Genomic DNA, 18,680 nt, shown 5'->3' on the forward strand with positions numbered 1-18,680 from the left:
GTTGACTGGAATTTCAGAAGTGTCCTTGCTATACTTTATACCTACCTTGTCCACTGTCATGACATTTGAGAGCACTGAAGCTTACCGCTACTTATTTCAGGATAGGTTCATGATCCTGAAGTTTATCATGTGAAGCTGAAAAAACTTGTCTTGATTACAGGGAAGGTAAGTTACCGAGCATGTACTCCCTAAGTCGCTCCGTTTGGACTTATGGAGCCAGGGGGTGGCCACCTCTAAAATCTGATTGGCCACCCTGAAAATTCTTTACCATGATTGGCTAGTTGCCGTGTCAGAGGCATTTCTTATATTGAAATCACCTTTTTTGGTTGTGTTTCAACAAGCTGCATCATCTTCATTTTGAGCTGCACGGTGGTGCAGTGGGTAGTTCTGTTGCCTCACAGCTAGAAGGTTCCTGGTTCAAATCCCCGGCCGGGCGGGTGCCTTTCTGTGTGGAGTTTGCATGTTCTCCCTGTGCATTCGTGGGTTCTCTCTCCGGGTTCTCCGGCTTCCTCCCACAATCCAAAATCATGCTCAGGTTGATTGATCACTCTAAATTGCCCGTAGGTGTGAGTGTGTGCATGAATGATTGTCTGTATCTCTGTGTTAGCCCTGTGATAGGTTGGCGACCTGTCCAGGGTGTACCCTGCCTTCCGCCCGAAGCCAGCTGGGATAGGCTCCAGCTCCCCGTGACCCCTAACGGGATAAGCGGTCAAGATAATGGATGGATGGATCTTCATTTTGAGACATCAAAGGGTTCAGCAGATTTAAATGTTGCTTCCCGGTTGAGTTACCTTTTAACGTTCAAAATCTACATCAATATAACATTTTAAAAAGTATTTCATACAATAAGTTGAAGTAGATGTGATTATTGGAAGTAACCCTCCTTGGTTTGGGGTCAGCCCGTAATGTTTACTACTTCTGGCCAACCATAAAAAAGTCAGTGCCCCAGTTTGGCCACCTCTATCAAAAGTCTTGCTCAGCCCCTGGCTGTAAGGCCGACGTAGTGAAGTCTGCTAACAAAGGTAAATATGAATAAGTTTAAAAGGTCAGTCTGGTGTTTTTTTCTTTACTGTTAATACAGCTCCCAGCACAGCAGACCGGAAGTCTTGGTTCCCATAGATTGCGCCATGAATTCTATCAGACGTCATGTGATACCGACCAATCCTTGTTTGTTTTGTTAAAAATCATCAACACCATTGCTGCTGAGACGAGCTAAATCAGGCTGTGTTTGCTAACACTGGGACACAAAATCTGTTTGTAGGGGCTCTTGACTCTCCTGTCAGCTACATGTGTCCAGATAGGAAGCTGTTGCATTTGCATGAAGAGAAACACAAAAATAGAAGCCCAAATTTACCCCCAAAGTGATTTACTACTGCGCCAAAATATAGAGGAAGACTGGCCAAATGAAGATGGCATATTATATGAGACTGTTTATGAATGTGTTTCTATTCTATTCAACTTTAAACACATATAATGCTTCTCCTTGAGATGTGCAATAAAAAAAAGCACCCATTCTTTCTCTTTTATTTCCATATATGTACACCCCTGTGGTCTTACACATGTACATGCGTTCATGTGTGTCATGGGACTATGCAAAGACGAGGCGTCCTATTTACCCTGGGTATAATTGAGTGCTCCAAATTCTTAATTCCAGCCTGGTAATGAAGGAGTCGTGCTCTGTAAAGTCATGCATGAGCCTGTCTGAACTGGAACAGCACCCAGAGGGGACGAGAATGAAACCAGCTCCTGAGGGGCTCCTGATAGATACTAGCATCCCTAGAAGGGTCTGAGGCGGGAGGATATTGATTCATCACACAAAAACTGAACATGTGTTAGTCTCTCTTCTACTGTGGTGTTGGAATTCAATAAAAAGGAGCCTTTCATTATAACGTTTTTTGATGTTTAATGCATGTAATTGACAAAATGGACAAAAGCAAAGTGTATAGAGTTCAAAGCAATATGCAGCAAATTTTATTTAGTGCAGAAAACACAGTACAGGGAGTGTTCTTGTGCATTCTCACCTTAGCCACCTTGCTCTGAAAGTCCAACAACACATCATAGATTGAAATGTCAAAAATACACTGAATAGAGGGAATTTATAGCCTAAAACATACAAATATGGATTTCACATGCCGTCACGTCAGGAACACAACAAAACGAACCACAAGAACGCAGGTATCCACATAAATAGTAGGAACGGAATCAAATAAAAACAGCAATAAAAGAAGCTTCAATCGTCATGGTGGAAGAAGTAGAAGAAGTAGAAGAAGAAGAAGAAGAAGTGATGGTTGGTGTCGGGTTGTGGGATGGGGCCCTGTTGAGCTTCCTGATTGGCAGATGCCTCCCTGAATGAACGGTGGTCAGTGATTGGCCACGTTATGAAGGGGAAACCCACACCTTAAACGCCACATTGTGAGCGTACAATCATTCCCCGCATCTTGAACCCCACTTTGCATGCTTTTTTTTTTTGTTTGTTTTTATTTTTAACAGCATGTTCAATACAGCAGGATGCTCTGGATTTATTCTCCTTCTGGGCTGCTTCACTGTTGTTTCACGGCACTACAGACGACGTAACAGAAGGGATGCACAAGAATAGATTATCTAAATATACATGTTTTTTGTTCTCTAAAGTATGGCTTTGATGTCATTTCTAGGCTGTAAAGCTGTGCCCAAATATCCGCTGTTGGCATACCGCACCAATTACTTTTCGCTACCAAGTACGTTGTATTCTCGTCAAGCATAATAAGAAGTGGATGGAGATAAACATATACAGGCAGGGGGGGATATTAAGTTAGCAAGCATGGATTTAGAGGAACATTGTACAGACGATCTGGTATGTACAAAGGAAACCCTGGCCGCTGTTGTCTGCCTTGACGTCAGGGCGGTTTTAAGGAAGGATGTGGGGACTTCACTTAAGCCATATTGGACAAAACTATACGCAGATTTTCTCCATTCATGATCACAGCAGTGAGACCGGCTTTTTATCCCATTCATACCACGCTGTGTTCGCCGAAAACCATCTTTTGTTTGCCTTCAGGGGGAATGAAACGAGGTCAGGCTAACAAAGCAAAGCGGGAAACACACTATCAACGAAGAAAGAAACAGAAACTGAGTCTACTGTCCTTGTTCGCTGTGATGTGGTGATGTTTACTACAATGAGAGGCCTGGAATGAGCTCAAACTATGTCACTTATTGGGGGAAGAAAGAAAAAAAACCCTGTAGTAATGATGTGATATGATGATTCGCACAACATGCTGAGACGCCTTTCAGATCTTGAACATGCTGATGTAGCAGCAGCTAACAACTGTGACTGTTAGCAAAGTGCATCCACATAAATGGCTTATTGACCGTTAAGTAGCTGCTGAAGAGAAGGAAGAGGTGGGCCATTGGATCAGTACTTTAAAGATGTTGTGATATAGCAAAGAAAAAGTTAAATCCCTGCTGAGCAGAAGTAAAAAAGTGGCACACAGAGATCCAAACTTTATAAAAGAATCGACAACATGCTAGTTTATTCTTGGGAATTCAATCAGTTTATCTTTATTGGTTGAATTTGTATCAAACTCCTCTCTCCCCTTTAACTGAAGTAGGTCAGAGTGGCATTGAGGAATAAGGCGTTTCATCTTTTGCCCTCTAAACAAGATGAAAAAAGAAACATGTTGTTGGATGTCATCGGAAACATCACAGCGGTCTGTCAGAATCAAAGCTTTCAGGTTCAGGGTCACCTTTATCTAACAGGCCTCAAATCCACAAGGCTTATCGCAAGTCACATTTCACATTGAAACGACCGGCTTGCCATTATGTTCTTTGAGTTGTGTCTGTTGCCAGGCAACATTAACCTTCTTTAGATTCTGACAGGTAGCTATTTCCAGCCTCCAGACACAAGACTCTGTTTTCAATTACATGGATCTGAACAGGTCCAAACAGCAATCTTAGATCTTCCCTCATAATATGAAGAGCAGTTTATCCTCATTGATGTTACACAATGGAGCAACTGCTTTCTTTAATGTTTTCACAGTGTCTGATTGTGATACTGTTACAGATTAACCAGGGGCCTCATGTACAAAGACTTGAGTGGATTTCCTACTGAAACATGAAGTACGCTCAAATCCAGAACATACCATACGCACAAAAATATCCAGATGTATGAATCTGTGCGCAAAGATCAACAGCTGGAGAAACGTGCGTATGCCAGCCATGAAGTTGGCGTTAGGCACCGCACATTTCCACGGTCATTTCACTCTTGATACATCTGAACTTTGCCGTGAAAAAGAGCGTACGCCTCGTTTTTGTGTGTACATGAGGCCCCTGGTCTTGGTTGGTCCATCCATTTTTAAAAGTCCTGAAAACTTTGAATCTAATGCTTAAAAAACTCAATACTTCTTTGTGAAATCATGTGTTTATGATTAAATGAAGCAAACAACCAAAAACAGGTATTTTTCACAGAGAATAGAAACCTCAAAAACCCGGCTAACCAGCTTTCTCAGGACTGTTTGTTTGCTGTCGGATTAGCTTTGACTCGTAACGACCAAAAAACCACCAGATGTCATCAAATCCATGGTCAAATATTCCTAAATACTTAAAGGTGTAGTGCACTGAGCTCTACAAAGTTCACAACAATCAATGAGATGAAAAAAATGTCTCCCTTTTGGACTTGCTAGCTAGAACTATGACTAGCTAGTTACGCTGCTAGCATGTTTTATGCTGGTTGGCTGCCTTCGGTGGTGGATTCTTCTATCTGTGTTCTGTCCAAATTTCAGCAAGCCTTTTGAAAGCTTACGTACACAGAGCAAATTATACTATCCAAAATTGTGGAAGCAGTGTCTAGCAGTGTAGCTAACAGTTCAAGCCAGACTAGCACAACACAACAAAGAAGAAAACTTCGGAAAATGTTGTAACTTTTCGAGGACAGATTGCTCCAGTTTGTTAGAAACTATAAATAAATAAAGTTACAATGCTAGCTCTGATTTCACCTCTTCTTAACGCGTACACAACCAACCTCCTCCACTGTTGCCACAATTGTTGTCAGAAACTTTTGTTCATCTGATGTAACTTTTGACACTAAGTGGCGCCCTCTGGTGGATGAATTGTGTAACGTCCATCCCGAGCCTTAGGTGACTGAATATCCAGGTATGAAAGAGGGAGGTACATAGAGTAAGTCGAACCCACACCTATCTACACTGGATACACCCACGCACATTAGAGGTGAATACTAGCTCTGCCTTTACTTGAGGTGTCAAGTGAAAACGCCTGCAGAGTCAAATCCAGATCACTTTGTATCACCACATGTCTGTCTGGTTAATTGAAACACATGTCAAATTCAGCTACAGGAGAGAAAGGCAGTTTGATATCAAACTCAGGTGATGTCATCAACAGATCACCTCCACACTGTGAAGGAAGGAGGAAACAGTCGGACTGAGACAGAAAAGAGCGAGCAGGCAGGATGGTGGGTGGCAAGGCGGCTGGCTTGTGCTGGTTGCGCTTTTTTGCAGCAGCTTTCTGTCCTCGAAATAGAAAAGAGGTTACATTCCAATAATAATTCTAGTAATTAGTGAGAGTATTATTAAAGCAATGGAGAGTACGTCTGGCTTTATAGAAGCAGTTCAGTGTGCTACATACATCGAGTAGGGAGGGGGGGGAGAGGGGAATGGATGAAGCAGAAGTGTGTGTGCATTTTTGTGTGTCAATTGTCCCAAAATATGTACAATTTGAGTATATTGTAGGCATTCATTTGTTCAGTGTGCATCTTCTGTGGTATCTTTTTCTCCTCTCTTTCTTTCCGTCTCCATCCAACAGCTGCAGTGTCTCTCTGTCTATCCGTCCGTCTGATCTAAAGGTGACAGGGCTCAGGTTCACGGCTGGCATCTGCTCAGAATCATTATCAAGTGTTTATTTAAGGCTGCGGAGGTTTGAGTTACCTACTGGGGCACCGCGCAACCCAACACCAAGCGCAATTGAGAGCTCTCAGCCACGGTCAGACGCTGTGTAAATGTCGTAAATGCGACTCAAGGCGGAGAAGGAATATGATGCCGGTTGTATTGACAAGCATATACGTCAGTCTCTGAAGTGACTTTAAAGTCCGGGGTTTGACTGCCGGAGTTCAAACTATTTTTAGGCGTGTAAAGATAGTAGAAAGGTGCTGAGGCCATGAGATGAGGCGTGACAACAATGTGCAGTGTTCAGTTTCAGTTTTGTTCTGTTGTCTGTTCATATGCTTTTGTGTTATTCAAGAGCGACTCCTCGTGCTAGTTTTTATGAAGCCTTTGCCTGATTCAAAGAAAGGAATAACACTATTCAAGCTGTCATTAATAGTTTTAATTCCCTTAAGAATGAAACAATCATTACTCTCAGTTATACATGTCTTTGTTGTGATGGAGAAAGCTCAATTATGTCATATAACGCAACTGAGCAAACTCAAATCGAAGACAATTACTTGGATTTTCCCCCAAAATGCATCACATTAGCTTACTAGTTGAAAATATGATCAAAAGTAGAGGAGTAAGTAACAGCAAATCACATTGGAACACATTTACAGGCTTTTCATAAGCTAGAGACGACCAAGAGTCACCCAGAGCTAACCCATACGGTAGCCAAGTTGTTTAGCTAGCTAGCTAACGCCAAAAAAAACAAGTGACGACCATTTCAATAGCAAAAATGTAGGGTTAAAAACTTGGAATGAGAAGCCTGAATAAGTCTGGAGCTAGCTAAGAAAAGAAATACCACTTATCTACCCATAAAATGGTGTAGCATTAGCCTAATGGTTGAAAATCTCATCAACATAGAGGCCAACAAGGTTATGTAACAATGAAATACATACTACATGAATTTCTTCAGATTACTTTAATGCTAAATGGTGTATTTGTGGCCTGTAGGTGAATATTTAACATCTTAACACCTTAGCTTTCATTAGCTAGGAAGGACAAAGGACCAGCCAGAGGTAACTTGCAAGCTAGCAAGTGATTTAGCTAGCTAGCTAACACTGAACAATTAAAGCGTCCTTTTTTGAGTGAGAGCTGAGCTAGAGTTTAAACCTAGCATACAACAAACATTTGAATGTGGGAGAAATTTTGTTCTTAAAAAAATGGTGTCTGCACACATTAGCCTTGACAATTTAATGAAGAATAGGACCAAATGTAGTTATGTCACATCAAAATAGAAAAACACATCCGTATACTTGCTAAACAAATTACCATCTAGAGGTGATTGTAAGCTAGCAATGTTATTAAGCTAGTAAGCTAACGTTAAAATCAAGTGACAGCCAATCTAAAGGTGGAGGGTCACTTGCTTGGAATGAGAAGCCTGCCTTAGTCTAAATTTAGACAACACTAGTGACCCTTCCCCCCCCAAATATTTAGAGTATGTCAAAGGGAGCTAGCATAGCAACATCCGCCTAACAAGGGGTCAGTACTTAACGAGCAGTCGACACTCAGGGGCCCCAGATGACTCCACCAAGGTCACACTGGCACACAAAAGAGTCAGTTTACAATCAAGATGTGAGAAAGACAATGTTATCTGGCTTTACCTGGCTTGTCCTCCCCGCTGTGGTTATCTTAATCAAATTAAAAGAACCAGTAAGAATTATTTATCACCACGCTTTGTCATTGGACTATCAGTGACAGAGGCTGCGCGGTGTTTTATGTAGGTATGAATGTTTGAATGATTTTCCACCAGGCTGTCCAGCCCTCATTGATATTAAACAGCATCAGATATCACAGAGTGACCGCGAGGAGATGCAGACGCTGTAGACACATAAACACCTGATGATCGCTAATGTGTCAATCACTGGCTGTAATGGTTCGGAGCAGTGTTAACGGCTCATGCGAGCATGCAGTGTGTCTGCTTTCCATCACATATTGATCCCGCCTGCAGCAAATTGCCTCTGACCGTTGCGAGTTAGCAGCCAGTTTCCATGACCACCACCTCCGTCACCTGTGAGATCAGGCTGGCAGAGGCGATCCAATATCTGGCCTACATGGGAGGCAATACGGAGGTGATTTTACACCTGAGACTGTTACTTGGTGTTATATTCAACCTTGCAGAGAGACAGAGAGACAGAATGAAAGAAATCTTGTGATGCTGAAGGAGGCGGAAAGAAAAGAACCCAGAAACTAGAGAGTGTGCTTCTCTTCTTTTTTTTGTGCGTTCTTGTTTCATCTGCGTTGAAGGACGTGTGCTTGTTCTGTCAGTCAGCAGAGAGAAGCTGTGTTTTAAGCACAACTTCTGTCTGCGTGTGTGCTGGGCTTTGTGTTGCATCTGCGGGAGTAGCAAGGACATAGGATGGGATGCATGTTCCGAGGGGATCGAGGGACACACGGGTGATATGACGGGATATTTGCGAAGGTTAATTTTGGTAACGGGAGGTTACAGTATTTCGTCATGCTAGAATATAAATTCCAAATCTCCACCTTTGTCTTTCTTTTTCCTCTTTCTTGCCCCTTCCAACTTCCTCATCCTTGATATCAGTCGATCTTTCATGCAAAAAGGCGTTTCAAGACACATTGCATAATAAAGTCCTGAACCATTTGAATCCCAGCTCCGCCCCCCAAAAACCTCTTATCTTGATCATTAACCGTATATCTGTACAACTGCGGATTTTTTTTCTTTTTTTTTTTCTTTTTTTTTTACCCTTATAATTTCTTATATAATCACAGTCATTCTACTTCTTCTTCTTCTGGAAACGTCTGAACTGGTTCTGGATGGCGAGCGCTGCCTTCTCCGTCTCCGGCGCCTCCAGGTCAATGTCAATCTCCTCCTCCTGCTCCTGAGGCTTCACTGCTGCCTTCTCTGTAGGGGGGGGGGAGAGAGGAAAGGGTTGGAGGTTAATACGCAGCAGATTGGACAGGAAGCTGATCAATCAAACCTCGGATTGATCCAATTAGTGTGAAAATGCAACAGGGGTTCAAGGAGTGGATCTTGTTCATGACCCTGAAAGCCCTCCGCAGCATCCCGACTCCAATATGAGAGGAATAGATAACAGCAAAGACAAGGAAAAAGAAAAGCTACAGACTATAAATGTACCCAGTTGACAGTAACAAGTCAGTGCTTGATGGTGCTTTAAAAACTACACTGCATGTCGGTCTAATCTCCAGTGACTCCCGCAAAGAGTTGTGTGGCTGAACACACAGCACTTCCTTTAAATGAGTGCAGTCGTGCAGAATGATCTGTTAAAATCTTGTGTTTATTAAAGACAAAAGAACATTTGTGGCTGCTCTGAAACCAAACATGTCACTTGAGCTGTATTTAGTTATGAGGAGCGGCTCATTCCCCGCTAAAATGTCCGTAGCAAATGTTCAGTCGACTTAAAATGAATGACCCATCAGTCAACATTGAAACTAATGGACTAAGAGTCTGTTTGGAGTAGTGAAGGGGAAGCTTTTTACATATTGATTCAAATAACTGCAGTTAAACAAACAGCAGGGCACCACAACAAGACTGTATATAAGAAGTGGACGTAGCCGAAACTCAGGAACTATCCAAAAAGGCACCTGACTCTACATCATATATCATGAAACTGAAATATTAAAAACACATTTTGTTAAATTGCGTTCTTACTAAAGACTGGAAAGTAGAAAGGGACCACCTCCATATTTCAAAAGTGAAGCCAATGCAGAAGTGCAAAAAAGCTGCAGTTCCTTGAGCGTCCACTTGAGGCTGGCTACAAAAGCCAAGGAATCCCCATTAGGTCCAATGTTAAAATAGCAATTTTTACGCCTAAATTTATCATTTTTAAAAAAACCCAAAAAGTAATTTTAGTATTTGTAGCTAATTGAGATATTCTTAGACACTGTAGGGAGGTGATTTTTTTATACAATGTAGCTATTAAGATAATTTATTACCCGGCTGTGTAAGATGCTTGATTCTGATTGGTCAAAACTCCTTGATAACCCCTTGACAATGGTTATTAACTTTCACTAACATGAACAACGCCAGAGGCAAACTGATGACATGTCATGTCAAATCATTCCAAGGAAAAGAGTTCAGGCACATTCTGCTTCTGCTTGTTGACACCATCAACCGTACAGTGAGGTAAAACCAATCGTTTCCCTTTGCATCAAATCAATGTGGTTAAAATGCTAGTTTCGGTTAGCATGCTACATCGGCAGGCTATGGACATTTTCGTATTGGATCCAGTCCAGCAATATTAGCAACGACAGGAAAGAATCCATCACCATGGAACGCTAACTGACGAGGAATCACTGGGACTATTTTCGCTAACCATACATCATCCCTTACATAAAAGCTCGGACCAACGCAAGTGCACACGTCTGCATAATTTGGGTTGACAGTACGTTGCATTTTAGCTGTTTGGCAGGAGGCTAACCAAGCCGTAGCTTCCCCTCTTCTTGTGTCTAGCTTGACTGAAAGTTTGAGCTAGCTAGCTAGACTGATTTTAGCAGCAGCTCAGCTCTCAGCCCCTTCAAATATTCTGTTTTTGCCAAAATGTGTGAGATAGGGATGACCACAATTAATCGATTATCGATTAATTGATTGTTAAGAACTTACTCGAAACACACAATTTTGTTATCAATTTTCTGTCACGTGGAACAAACATCATGTGGTCTCATATTACACTCATCTATCAGGGAGGTGTTTTAAGTTTAAAGCATGTTTCGATGTGAATCAGCTGTTAAAGGTGTTGCGCACAGCGCAGACGCTCAGCTGGCGGCTGCGCGTCAGGTCTCCATGTACGTTTTTTTTAAAGAGGATCAATACAAAACTGCTGCCAACAACGACACAAAGGTTGACAACTTTAAACAGGACATTTCCCACAAGGCAACAGACAGGTGGGAAATTCAGGTACGCTATGTTTGCAGAGCAGCAACATCAGAGCTGTCTGGGCTTTTCTGCAGCTGGATAGTGACACGGTTGCGCTCTGAATCTTGAATACATGTTTATTTTTCTCAATAAGAACGAGTAGGCAGCAAACTGGACACTGCGAGTCTGAAGTAAGCCTCTGTTAGTAGTCTCAGGCTTCACTTTATAAGATTATGCCCGTGTAGAATATTTTAATGAGCCTGATCGTTGATATTCTGCGTGTCAAACATGTGCCCGTATTCAATACAGTCAGTTATTTGCATTTTGTTGCTGTAGAAAATACAATTTAGGGGGAAAACAACGTATTTGGCATTGTTTTTGACGTAAGAATAATAATGTTTTTTTTTTTATCAATTAATCGATAATTGATCGTTAACATTTCCAAAAATCGATCATGGAAAATACTTAAAATGTACATCCCTAGTTTGATATAATGATTTCAACAACCAGCTTTTCTTATCAGTGCAGTGTTACTCCTTATAACACACTGTTGATGCTAAATTAGCCAAATTCATTGCTCTCAAAAGAAGGTGGTTGGTGGTAGACCTGATACACTACAGCAGCCAAAGATCTGGACTGCCTCCATAGTGGCACCATAGTACATCTCTCTGTAGAGACTACTGTTTCAAGGCATTGGAAAACAATTTACTGCATATATATTTTGTTCTGAACAAGGTGGACTTCATTCGGCATGCTTCAGTTGTTTGCCAAGAGGTGGAAAAGCCAGCCTCAGCTCAACCTCTCAGCCTGTGTTTAGGTTGACTGAAGGTTGGCTTGAGTCAGCATTCCCAATGCCACTGTGTAGAAAATGAATCTACCTTTTAATTGCTCAGTGAACACTTTTCTGATTACTTTTTGGTCTCAGTCGGTAGTGTCAACTCCCACAATTCAACATAATATTCATAGTATTTGTAAATTACTGTCATCCTTGTAATTGCTTAGTTGGTGTGTTGGTGACCTGTCAGTTAGAATAAGAGTGTAGCAGTAAGTGTCCCATCCAAGCCTAACCCTACAATCCAGCTAAGACATACACCAAGGTGGCAAATCAAAGAGCATCGTCCGCGGACCAATGGGTGACAGGTACGTCCACTTCTTTACATTTCATGGTAAGAGCACGATGATTGGCGAGTACATATATGCAGGGTGAACACGGCTGATATGGGAAACCTTTGTGCACAATATATTTGAGGCATGTTAAAGCACAGAGAAGGAAAAGTGACAGGATAAAAGGTAGAGATAAGAGGGATGAAGAGAACAAACATTCAGCGTGGTTGGGTTTGAAAGAGAAGAGTAGTGACTGATGTTTTCTCATGAAATACTTCACAAAACACAAGAAATAAATATTAATAATAAAGAACTCCCATGGGGTAGGAGAGACGCATGTATGTCTAAAAGGAAATATGCAAGCGCTGTTTCCTGACAAGCAACCTCATCAAACTGGCTGACCCAGACTGGTGGTGCATTGATAGATGGTAAACTCTGCAGTGCTGAAATACGTTATTGATGAGCAACGTTGCACAAAAGTTAAGCCGCAGCCAACTTTTTTTTTTCTGGCTGACAGATCGGTGATTCCTGCCAAAAAAGCCTTGCCTTGCCTTGGTTGCTTTGCTCATGGAAAATCGGAGGTCTGACCTCCATAAAAACAGAATGTCAAGTTTCTTGTGTTGTGGAGGCTGCGAGAGTGAGAGCAGGACAAAGAAAGAAAGAGTGAGAGATAAACAGGGGAAACAAGGTTGAGGAAGTGAGACGTTTACACACATGCCGCCAACACTGTCGCCAATTGATGACTTTTTGTTGGTGGTGAGACTTATTGTTGCTGCTGATTCCTCTGACACGTTTCTATCCCCTGGAGTGATTAGTAACAAACAAAAATACCCAGAGCTTTCTGGAGCATTGACTTACATAACTTACTATCAAAAGTAAGACCTCTTGTTTTTGTCTGGGAATAAGAGTCATGCTTTATTTGCTTTGGCAAGTATGATTGGCTCCACCAGATTCAGGTCAGACCAATTACAACCATTCATCTAATAATGGGCAGACTTCAGAGCCATGGAGACATTTTCATGCACAAACCAAGGTTCCTGATCTGGTTTTGTATTGACTTGATTTGATAGAAGTTCATGTCCATAGACTGCATATTAAAATTGACTCCATTTAACCATCTTGCTGTAGTATAGGTCATGAACCCCGCCTCCGTAATGCTAACAGATGGAAAAGAGCCAAACTACATCATTAAAATACACATTCAATATTTTTTTTCTGTCATGTTCTTGGACCAGTTCAGTTTTGGTTTAAATTTTGAAATGTGAAAAATTGAAGGGGGCGCTATTGAGCCATTTTTGGGACTTTTTGCATGGGACCAAAAGAATATCAAAATTTTCACCAGGCGTGATGAGTGTGTCAATTTTGGAGAGTTTCCATTTACCTATTTATTTCTTGTGTTCATCTGATCTTGTTAACACTACCTTATTTTTAACTTTTCGTTCCACTCTTACTTTTTTTATTAATTTTACTGTGTTGATTTTCTTTTATTTTTAAGTGTTTTATTTATAATCATGCCTTTTATAATTTTACCATTGCTGTTGTTTTCTGTCTCTCTGTTACTCTGTGAAGCACTTTTGGCTGCATGTTTTTATGTATGAAAGGTGCTATATAAATAAAGTTGAGTTGAGTTTTTGGGCTTGTCGAAGGCTCCAAAAAGGCAATTTATTGTGGAGAAAGAAAGAAAGAAAGAAAGAAAGAAAGAAAGAAAGAAAGAAAAAGGAAAGAAAAAAGAAAGAAAGAAAGAAAGAAAGAAAGATCCTTAGGGTTCCAATAGGGCCTTCGCCAACCTTTTCGGTGCTCCGCCCCTAAAAAAGTGGACGTGGGATCATGATTGACAGCTCTGTTGACCAATGCCGGCTCTTGCAGCGATCTGATTAGAGGACGACTGGCGACTGGTGAGAGGAAATGTAACAAAACTAACACTAGAGTCATGTAACTTTCCAAAGCCATGAGTGTCTTCTTCAAATTAACACAATAACCTATTCTGCTGATGTTTTATCAGTAAGTTAAAATGCATGTTTTGGTTAGCGCTGTGAATGTGACGTCAATTCCAAGACGCTCACGTCCAGGTAGTGTTTTGGTTGCACCAGCACAATTTGTCATCGCCCCTTGAAGCCATTTTTTGGCTTCAAAGCTCACAATGGGCAGAGATGAAGCAACATTGTCCATTCTATATTCAGTCAATGTTCATGTTATGTTAAGAGAGGGCTGGCTACCAAATCATGTCATGCCAAATGTCTATGATTGATGGTTGTAGTTCCAAGCCACTACTCAACGCTTAAAGTTGCCAAGTGTAATGCTCATGGAGTTCTGTTGAGTCACTGTGAATAAGATAAAGAGTACACTCTAGAGTAGGGATCATTTATTTTGTATTTAATTAACCTTTAGTTAGCAAGGTTAGTCCCACTGAGATCGGAGATGTCTTTCTCAAGGGATCACTGGATGGGGATTGTACTTTTCTGTTACTTGGTGCAAAGAGCTTGTGTTGCCTTTCTTTACTGTATGATGTTTTATCTGCCTTTGCCTAATTGTATTTTCCTGCTTTGGCAATGATAAGCTTTTCTACTTTTGCATGATTCAATAACAGCCAAATTTCTCTTTACTCTTGATGAACCGAACTGTCAAGGGTTTCCTGAAAAGTTGCCAAATTTGGCATCAATGTTGCTTTGGCATGACGTTTGTTTTTTTTAAACCTTTGCTAACTTTGCAGCACTTTTACTTTGTTGAGAGTAAGCAAAGGGAGCAAATGGTCACCTGACAAATGATTTTCAGTGACTCATGCAAAAGAAATATGGACATCATTATGGAACAAGTTCACAAAACTCAGACGTACCTTTGTTGTCGGCTGCAGTCGTCTGGCTGCTGTTAGCAGAGTTAGTCGATGCGAGCTGTGAAGGAGAAAGAACAACACTTTGAGTAACATGGATCATAACTGCTCAAATTGTACAGTCACATCTCTGCATGGTCTTTTGTTACTCAGATCGGTGTAAACCTGTGTGAATAAGAGATGATTTTCTGTACAAGCACAGACTTACATAAAGCATGTTGTATAATCAGGTATATGCATAACCCCTCCATCAAGCTACTTCCTGATTGCTAAATGAAAGTGTTTTGGGTCATAATTGTGAAGTTCAAGCGTCAGGTTTTTTTTATTAATAAATACGACTGCTCCCACACTCGCTGTGGATACATTTGTACCAAACAGTGCAGTATTGAGCCAAAGGGCAGAGCCCAATTGAAATAAACACTCCCTGGCAGACTGAATCTAAGCTGAAAACTGTACGGTGTCTTTTTGCAACCGTTGGAAACACTGCGAGGGATTCAACATGACACATTCCCTGTGCGGAGAGAGCTGAATCAGAGGAAGCTAAATGTGTGTAAGCCAGGTTCTTCTACGTCTTGTCATATGCCAAATTTGCCACGAGTTTACTGTCAGCAAAGAAAAACACAACAAGGCAGGGGTGAACTATGGCTAACAGCTCTAGCCTCTCCGGATGACAAGTGATCTAATTTTAGGATCCTTCATCTCTCCTCTCTTTCTGTTTTTCTGTCTCAATAAAATCCAGTTTTCTCTCTGTGGCCATCTGTCTCACTTCCTTTTTGGGACCTCTCTGTTTTCCCCCTCCTTTGGCGATGTATCCCTCCATCCATTAGATACACCATTTACCCTCACCGGGAGCTGGAGCACATCCCGGCTAGCTTTGGCCAGGAGACATGGTGCTCACTGGACAGGTCCCCAGTCAATAACAGGGCGGACATGATCACAGCTACGGGCATTTTAAGCTCAACAACTACTACTGTTAGTTTCCTGTTTTTGAAGCACCTGAAGGAAAGTCATGGAAAGAGTGAAATCTCAGAGGAAGGCTCCAGTCAGTGGAACAATTGGGGTAACTACAGATAAACCACAGATATGTCCTGCTATGGCTGACAGATCTTACTACCATATACAATATGTCTTTGGCTACAGCAGTACAAGGGCCTGTCTCCATCAACAGCTGTCTTTTTGCACTTGCAGCGCCCAAGACCTTAATATCACTGCACTTATTTCTATAGTCTAATTCCCTCCTTTTTTGTTTTGGTTTAACTAGTCGGTGGTTACATTATACAGTATTTCAAATTGGTCTCACATATCTCTTTAAACTTGTTTCCAGATACATTTTTAGCGACACCAAAAAAAGGAGTGATATTTCCCACATTAGGTGTGTAGAGACCAAAACTAGAGCTTGAAGTAGAGTGTAAGATTTACTGAAATTCATTGGGCAGCCAAAAGAAGTGACTCGAGAATTTGTCTTTCTGTTGGCTAGATGAAAAATTAGGCAACTGTTTGTTTCCAATTTTGCCCGCCAATTTTGTATAAGATGAAAAGATGTTGTTGGCAGTTGATTTTGCTGCCACCAAATTGCCAAAAAATAAAATTGCACTTCTTAAATCCAACAAAAGTAAATATTTCTGTACCTTTCTACTCAATAGGTGATGCTTTTTCTCTGTATTGATGCCCTTTATATTGTATTTGAGGCTTTAGATGACATGAGTTATTTCACTTGAAGTGTTCATTATTTTATTATTTTATTAGTATTAGTTATGAACCCAAATAACACTCTCCAGTGCCCTCTTTTAAATCTCAAACCCCTTTTCCTCATATCTTCACTTCTTTACGTTGTTAAAATGATAACATAGTTAAACGCCATCAGCTGGAGGATAAACCCGACCATAAAGCAGCTTCTAAATAGATGTTTCTCTCAATAGGTGGTGGAGACCAAAACTGGTGCTAAAAGTAGAGTGCATAATTGACTGAATTTCAATGGGCATCTAAAAGATGTGGCTCTGTGTCAGCTGGATGTAAAATTATATAACTTATTGTTAAATAATGCAGGTTAGTTCTATAGGATGATAATGTGTATTGCCTGTAGTTTGTTGTGATGTTCCCAAATTGCCTAAAAAATAAAATTACACTTCTTAAATCTGATACAAATCATTTTTTCTGTACATTCCTACTCAATAGATGTTGTTTTTTCTCTGTATTAATTCCTTTTATATTATATTTGTTGTTTTAGATGCCATGAAGACTGACTTGCAGTTATTTCACTTCAAGTGATTATTCAATTACCTAATCAGTATTAGATGTGAACACAGATTACACGATCTGTCGTATTGCGTATAAAATGATTCCCACAGACGGTTCATAGAGCATTTGTGTGTGCCGTTCATTGACATTTTCCCCTACATGACAATCCCTGTCTCCATCCTCGTTAACCCAACACTTCCTGTTACAAACGTGTGTGTCCTTCAAAATAAGAGCACTGGTAATACTAACAGATTACACCACACTATCCTTTGCCCTATTTTCAATCTCAAACCCCTTTTCCTCTTATTTTCACTTCTTTACCTTGTTTAAATGATAATTTAGTTAAGCTGCCATCAGCTGGAAGACATACTGGACCATAAAGCAGCTTCTAAATAACTGTTTCTCTTAATTGGTGGTGAAGACCAAAAACAGAGCTAAAAGTAGAGAGCATAATTGACTGAAATTAATTGGAAAAAGCTGTAAGACATGACTCCAAATATTGCCTTTTGTCAACTAGATGTGAAGTTAGGCCATTTGTTTTATTATGATCACTAAGTTTTATAAGATGAACATGTTGCCCAAAATGCCAAATGTGAAATGATGCTTCTGATAATCCAACACAAATCTTTTTTTCTAAACATTTCTGACGTGCTGTTTTATCTTTTATTTGTGGTGTTGGGTACATAGAGGAATGTCTTCCAGTTACTTAAAGTGTACATTATGTTATTAGTGTTATATGTGAAGCACAGATAACACTCTTCTTTACACTGCCCTCTTTTATTACTCAAACACTTTTTATTCTTCACTTCACTTCTTTCGCTTGTTAAAAAGTTATTTTTAGTCGGACCTCCATTAGTTGTCTACTCTTAACAGCTTCTCTGCTCCCTCTTGCTTGTCTTTCCTTTTGCTCCTTCCGCCCTGAAAGCTTTCGTTGCCTTTCTGCCACCACACTATTAGTGTAACTCTCACGGACATGTGAGTCAGTGATACAGGGGGGAGAGTGAAGTGACAGAGAGGGTGAGAGAGATTCAGACAGATTCTGGGATTATGCAATATCATGTCAAATGGAGAAAAAAGGTCTGTGCGCGTCCAAGTGTGTGTTCACATGTGTGTGTGTATGAGCATCTATCCCTGCTTAACTCTGTCCTTATTGCACTTTATGATCCATGTAGCAAATGGCCCATGCATAACCCGATCTCAAACAGAGCGTGGTTGGGTTGTTGAGGAGAGGCTTGCCACTCCGGGCCTGCCAATAACTCGGCAAGTGTCTGTGTGTGTGTGAGTGTGTGTGTACCTAAGTCTACGAGCATGCATGAGTGCATGCCTGTGCTGATGTGTTGGTTTGCGTGGGTGTTTTTTTACCACGATCATACAGTCTGTGAGCATGATGTGTGTGATTTATGTGTGTGTGTGCACACGTGCAAAAGGAAACCATGGGGTCAAGAGCCAATTCGGGGCCCACGCTCAAACCCAGACACGGAAGGAGACAAATGCTCAGTGACTGCGAGTGTATACAGTTCGAGTCTGGAAGGAGAAGGAAAGAAAACCGGAGGTGTACAACGCTTATAGAGAGAAAAAAGAGATGGTAAAGCAAAGAAGACGAGGTGGAGAGCTTGAAGGGAAGAAGATAACATGACAATAATGTTAATAACGATACAATAGTAAAGAAACGGCACTATACTAAGGTTTGATGTGTCTGCAGCTTCATGCTTTGGTAACAAATCTTCAATTTTAGAAGAGGAATGGTTACCTTTTATGA

The 18,680-nt window shown here is 40.9% G+C and overlaps 1 long non-coding RNA gene across 3 annotated transcripts in view; it reads left to right on the forward strand.

The window, feature by feature from the left end:
* LOC117807341 overlaps positions 1-18,680 on the forward strand; it is a 117,870-nt gene that overhangs the window by 11,040 nt on the left and 88,150 nt on the right. Inside the window, exon 3 of one of the 3 annotated variants that reach the window (XR_004629953.1) lies at positions 1,655-8,484. The exons of the other annotated variants lie outside the window; for them this stretch is intronic. This is a non-coding gene — a long non-coding RNA (uncharacterized LOC117807341). Of the gene's footprint in view, positions 1-1,654; positions 8,485-18,680 lie in introns of those variants that run through there. 3 annotated transcript variants of the gene reach the window in all.

This window comes from Notolabrus celidotus, chromosome 23 (genome assembly GCF_009762535.1).
Source record: "Notolabrus celidotus isolate fNotCel1 chromosome 23, fNotCel1.pri, whole genome shotgun sequence".
NCBI lineage: Eukaryota > Metazoa > Chordata > Actinopteri > Labriformes > Labridae > Notolabrus > Notolabrus celidotus.